The sequence below is a fragment of the Salvelinus alpinus genome, chromosome 5 (assembly GCF_045679555.1).
Source record: "Salvelinus alpinus chromosome 5, SLU_Salpinus.1, whole genome shotgun sequence".
Classification (NCBI taxonomy): domain Eukaryota; kingdom Metazoa; phylum Chordata; class Actinopteri; order Salmoniformes; family Salmonidae; genus Salvelinus; species Salvelinus alpinus.
In genome coordinates, this window is record NC_092090.1 from 3,152,305 (window position 1) to 3,159,804 (window position 7,500).

Here is a 7,500-nt window from a genome sequence, read left to right on the forward strand (position 1 = left end):
ACCCTGGGCCGGTGACCCTCCACTCAAGGCTATTTTACACAGCCTGAGACCCTGGGCTGGTGACCCTCCACTCAAGGCTATTTTACACAGCCTGGGACCCTGGATTGGTGACCCTCCACTCAAGGCTATTTTACACAGCCTGGGACCCTGGGCTGGTGACCCTCCACTCAAGGCTATTTTACACAGCCTGGGACCCTGGGCTGGTGACCCTCTACTCAAGGCTATTTTACACAGCCTGGGACCCTGGGCTGGTGACCCTACACTCAAGGCTATTTTACACAGCCTGGGACCCTGGGCTGGTGACCCTCTACTCAAGGCTATTTAACACAGCCTGAGACCCTGGGCTGGTGACCCTCTACTCAAGGCTATTTTACACAGCCTGGGACCCTGGGCTGGTGACCCTCCACTCAAGGCTATTTTACACAGCCTGGGACCCTGGGCTGGTGACCCTCTACTCAAGGCTATTTTACACAGCCTGGGACCCTGGGCTGGTGACCCTCTACTCAAGGCTATTTTACACAGCCTGGGACCCTGGGCTGGTGACCCTCTACTCAAGGCTATTTAACACAGCCTGAGACCCTGGGCTGGTGACCCTCTCTCTACACCAGGCTACCAGCCTCTAGTGACCCTCCACTCAAGGCTATTTTACACAGCCTGAGACCCTGGGCTGGTGACCCTCTACTCAAGGCTATTTTACACAGCCTGGGACCCTGGGCTGGTGACCCTCTACTCAAGGCTATTTTACACAGCCTGAGACCCTGGGCTGGTGACCCTCTACTCAAGGCTATTTTACACAGTCTGGAACCCTGGGCTGGTGACCCTCTACTCAAGGCTATTTTACACAGTCTGGGACCCTGGGCTGGTGACCCTCTACTCAAGGCTATTTTACACAGTCTGGGACCCTGGGCTGGTGACCCTCCACTCAAGGCTATTTTACACAGCCTGGAACCCTGGGCTGGTGACCCTCTACTCAAGGCTATTTTACACAGCCTGAGACCCTGGGCTGGTGACCCTCCACTCAAGGCTATTTTACACAGCCTGAGACCCTGGGCCGGTGACCCTCTACTCAAGGCTATTTTACACAGCCTGGAACCCTGGGCTGGTGACCCTCCACTCAAGGCTATTTTACACAGCCTTGGACCCTGGGCTGGTGACCCTCCACTCAAGGATATTTTACACAGCCTGGAACCCTGTGCTGGTGACCCTCTACTCAAGGCTATTATACACAGCCTGGAACCCTGGGCTGGTGACCCTCTACTCAAGGCTATTTAACACAGCCTGAGACCCTGGGCTGGTGACCCTCTACTCAAGGCTATTTTACACAGCCTGGGACCCTGGGCTGGTGACCCTCCACTCAAGGCTATTTTACAAGGCCTGGGACCCTGGGCTGGTGACCCTCCACTCAAGGCTATTATACACAGCCTGGAGACCCTGGGCTGGTGACCCTCCACTCAAGACTATTATACACAGCCTGGAACCCTGGGCCGGTGACCCTCCACTCAAGGCTATTTTACACAGCCTGAGACCCTGGGCCGGTGACCCTCTACTCAAGGCTATTTTACACAGCCTGGAACCCTGGGCTGGTGACCCTCCACTCAAGGCTATTTTACACAGCCTTGGACCCTGGGCTGGTGACCCTCCACTCAAGGATATTTTACACAGCCTGGAACCCTGTGCTGGTGACCCTCTACTCAAGGCTATTATACACAGCCTGGAACCCTGGGCTGGTGACCCTCTACTCAAGGCTATTTTACACAGCCTGGAACCCTGGGCTGGTGACCCTCCACTCAAGGCTATTTTACACAGCCTGGGACCCTGGGCTGGTGACCCTCCACTCAAGGCTATTTTACACAGCCTGAGACCCTGGGCCGGTGACCCTCTACTCAAGGCTATTTTACACAGCCTGGGACCCTGGGCTGAGTGACCCTCCACTCAAGGCTATTTTACACAGCCTGGGACCCTGGGCTGGTGACCCTCCACTCAAGGCTATTATACACAGCCTGGAACCCTGGGCTGGTGACCCTCCACTCAAGACTATTATACACAGCCTGGAACCCTGGGCCGGTGACCCTCTACTCAAGGCTATTTTACACAGCCTGAGACCAAGGGCTGGTGACCCTCTACTCAAGACTATTATACACAGCCTGGAACCCTGGGCTGGTGACCCTCCACTCAAGGCTATTTTACACAGCCTGGAACCCTGGGCTGGTGACCCTCCACTCAAGGCTATTTTACACAGCCTGGAACCCTGGGCTGGTGACCCTCTACTCAAGGCTATTTTACACAGCCTGGGACCCTGGGCTGGTGACCCTCTACTCAAGGCTATTTTACACAGCCTGGGACCCTGGGCCGGTGACCCTCTACTCAAGGCTATTTTACACAGCCTGGAACCCTGGGCTGGTGACCCTCTACTCAAGGCTATTTTACACAGCCTGGAACCCTGGGCTGGTGACCCTCCACTCAAGACTATTTTACACAGCCTGGGACCCTGGGCTGGTGACCCTCTACTCAAGACTATTATACACAGCCTGGGACCCTGGGCCGGTGACCCTCTACTCAAGGCTATTTTACACAGCCTGGAACCCTGGGCTGGTGACCCTCCACTCAAGACTATTTTACACAGCCTGGGACCCTGGGCTGGTGACCCTCTACTCAAGGCTATTTTACACAGCCTGGGACCCTGGGCCGGTGACCCTCTACTCAAGGCTATTTTACACAGCCTGGAACCCTGGGCTGGTGACCCTCCACTCAAGGCTATTTAACACAGCCTGGGACCCTGGGCTGGTGACCCTCTACTCAAGGCTATTTTACACAGCCTTGGACCCTGGGCTGGTGACCCTCCACTCAAGGCTATTTTACACAGCCTGGGACCCTGGGCTGGTGACCCTCCACTCAAGGCTATTTAACACAGCCTGGGACCCTGGGCTGGTGACCCTCTACTCAAGGCTGTGCCACACAGCCTGAGACCCTGGGCCGGTGACCCTCCACTCAAGGCTATTTTACACAGCCTGAGACCCTGGGCTGGTGACCCTCCACTCAAGGCTATTTAACACAGCCTGGGACCCTGGGCTGGTGACCCTCTACTCAAGGCTATTTTACACAGCCTGGGACCCTGGGCCGGTGACCCTCCACTCAAGGCTATTTAACACAGCCTGGGACCCTGGGCTGGTGACCCTCTACTCAAGGCTATTTAACACAGCCTGGGACCCTGGGCTGGTGACCCTCTACTCAAGGCTATTTTACACAGCCTGGAACCCTGGGCCGGTGACCCTCTACTCAAGGCTATTTTACACAGTCTGGGACCCTGGGCTGGTGACCCTCTACTCAAGGCTATTTTACACAGCCTGGGACCCTGGGCTGGTGACCCTCTACTCAAGGCTTTTTAACACAGCCTGAGACCCTGGGCTGGTGACCCTCTACTCAAGGCTATTTTACACAGCCTGGGACCCTGGGCTGGTGACCCTCCACTCAAGGCTATTTTACACAGCCTGGGACCCTGGGCTGGTGACCCTCCACTCAAGGCTATTTTACACAGCCTTGGACCCTGTGCTGGTGACCCTCTACTCAAGGCTATTTTACACAGCCTGGGACCCTGTGCTGGTGACCCTCTACTCAAGGCTATTTTACACAGCCTGAGGCTCTGGGCTGGTGACCCTCTACTCAAGGCTATTTTACACAGCCTGGGACCCTGTGCTGGTGACCCTCCACTCAAGGCTATTTTACACAGCCTGGGACCCTGGGCTGGTGACCCTCCACTCAAGGCTATTTTACACAGCCTGGGACCCTGGGCCGGTGACCCTCCACTCAAGACTATTATACACAGCCTGGGACCCTGGGCTGGTGACCCTCCACTCAAGGCTATTTTACACAGCCTGGGACCCTGGGCTGGTGACCCTCTACTCAAGGCTATTTTACACAGCCTGGGACCCTGGGCTGGTGACCCTCCACTCAAGGCTATTTTACACAGCCTGGGACCCTGGGCTGGTGACCCTCTACTCAAGGCTATTTTACACAGCCTGGGACCCTGTGCTGGTGACCCTCTACTCAAGGCTATTTTACACAGCCTGGGACCCTGGGCTGGTGACCCTCTACTCAAGGCTATTCTACACAGCCTGGGACCCTGTGCTGGTGACCCTCTACTCAAGGCTATTTTACACAGCCTGGGACCCTGGGCTGGTGACCCTCCACTCAAGGCTATTTTACACAGCCTGGGACCCTGGGCTGGTGACCCTCCACTCAAGGCTATTATACACAGCCTGGAACCCTGGGCTGGTGACCCTCTCTCTACACCAGGCTACCAGCCTCTAGTGACCCTCCTCACCAGGCTACCTTACATCCCCACACCAGACTACCTTACATCACCAGACTACCTTACATCACCAGACTACCTTACATCCCCACACCAGGCTACCTTACATCCCCACACCAGACTACCTTACATCCCCACACCAGGCTACCTTACATCCCCACACCAGGCTACCTTACATCCCCACACCAGGCTACCTTACATCCCCACACCAGGCTACCTTACATCCCCACACCAGGCTACCTTACATCCCCACACCAGACTACCTTACATCCCCACACCAGACTACCTTACATCCCCACACCAGGCTACCTTACATCCCCACACCAGGCTACCTTACATCCCCACACCAGGCTACCTTACATCCCCACACCAGACTACCTTACATCCCCACACCAGGCTACCTTACATCCCCACACCAGGCTACCTTACATCACCACACCAGGCTACCATACATCCCCACACCAGGCTGCCTTTACATCCCCACACCAGGCTACCTTACATCCCCACACCAGGCTACCTTACATCCCCACACCAGGCTACCTTACATCCCCACACCAGGCTACCTTACATCCCCACACCGGACTACCTTACATCCCCACACCAGGCTACCTTACATCCCCACACCAGGCTACCTTACATCCCCACACCAGGCTACCTTACATCCCCACACCAGACTACCTTACATCCCCACACCAGAGCATGTCACCCTACATCCCCACACCAGGCTACCTTACATCCCCACACCAGGCTACCTTACATCCCCACACCAGACTACCTTACATCCCCACACCAGGCTACCTTACATCCCCACACCAGGCTACCTTACATCACCACACCAGGCTACCATACATCCCCACACCAGGCTAACTTACATCCCCACACCAGGCTAACTTACATCCCAACACCGGACTACCTTACATCCCCACACCAGGCTACCTTACATCCCCACACCAGGCTACCTTACATCCCCACACCAGGCTACCTTACATCCCCACACCAGGCTACCTTACATCCCCACACCGGACTACCTTACATCCCCACACCAGGCTACCTTACATCCCCACACCAGGCTACCTTACATCCCCACACCGGACTACCTTACATCCCCACACCAGGCTACCTTACATCCCCACACCAGGCTACCTTACATCCCCACACCAGACTACCCTACATCCCCACACCAGGCTACCTTACATCCCCACACCAGGCTACCTTACATCCCCACACCGGACTACCTTACATCCCCACACCAGGCTACCTTACATCCCCACACCAGGCTACCTTACATCCCCCACACCAGGCTACCTTACATCCCCCACACCAGACTACCTTACATCCCCACACCAGACTACCTTACATCCCCACACTAGGCTACCTTACATCCCCACACCAGGCTACCTTACATCCCCACACCAGGCTACCTTACATCCCCACACCAGGCTACCTTACATCCCCACACCAGACTACCTTACATCCCCACACCAGGCTACCTTACATCCCCACACCAGGCTACCTTACATCCCCACACCAGGCTACCTTACATCCCCACACCAGGCTACCTTACATCACCAGACTACCTCACATCCCCACACCAGACTACCTCACATCCCCACACCAGACTACCTTACATCCCCACACCAGGCTACCTTACATCCCCACACCAGGCTACCTTACATCCCCACACCAGAATACCTTACATCACCACACCAGGCTACCTTACATCCCCACACCAAGCTACCTTACATCCCCACACCAGGCTACCTTACATCCCCACACCAGGCTACCTTACATCCCCACACCAGACTACACTTACATCCCCACACCAGGCTACCTTACATCCCCACACCAGACTACCTTACATCCCCACACCAGGCTACCTTACATCCCCACACCAGGCTACCTTACATCCCCACACCAGGCTACCTTACATCCCCACACCAGACTACCTTACATCCCCACACCAGACTACCTTACATCCCCACACCAGACTACCTTACATCCCCACACCAGGCTACCTTACATCCCCACACCAGGCTACCTTACATCCCCACACCAGACTACCTTACATCACCACACCAGACTACCTTACATCCCCACACCAGGCTACCTTACATCCCCACACCAGGCTACCTTACATCCCCACACCAGGCTACCTTACATCACCAGACTACCTCACATCCCCACACCAGACTACCTTACATCCCCACACCAGGCTACCCTACATCCCCACACCAGGCTACCTTACATCACCAGGCTAGCCTTACATCCCCACACCAGGCTACCTTACATCCCCACACCAGGCTACCTTACATCCCCACACCAGGCTACCTTACATCACCAGGCTACCTTACATCCCCACACCAGGCTACCTTACATCCCCACACCAGGCTGCCTTGCATCCACCAGCCTGCCTCACATCCCCACAGCCAAGGCTACCTTACATCTCACCAGACACATACCTCTACACTCCCCACACCAGGCTACCCTTACCATCACCAGACTCACCTCACATCCCCACACCAGACTACCTTACATCACCAGACTACCTTACATCACCAGACTACCTTACATCCCCACACCAGGCTACCTTACATCCCCACACCAGACTACCTTACATCCCCACACCAGGCTACCTTACATCCCCACACCAGACTACCTTACATCCCCACACCAGGCTACCTTACATCACCAGGCTACCTTACCATCCCCACACCAGGCTACCTTACATCACCAGACTACCTTACATCCCCACACCAGGCTACCTTACATCACCAGACTACCTCACATCCCCACACCAGACTACCTTACATCACCAGACTACCTTACATCACCAGACTACCTTACATCCCCACACCAGGCTACCTTACATCCCCACACCAGACTACCTTACATCCCCACACCAGGCTACCTTACATCCCCACACCAGACTACCTTACATCCCCACACCAGGCTACCTTACATCCCCACACCAGGCTACCTTACATCCCCACACCAGACTACCTTACATCCCCACACCAGGCTACCTTACATCCCCACACCAGACTACCTTACATCCCCACACCAGACTACCTTACATCCCCACACCAGGCTACCTTACATCCCCACACCAGGCTACCTTACATCACCAGCCTACCTTACATCCCCACACCAGGCTACCTTACATCACCAGACTACCTCACATCCCCACACCA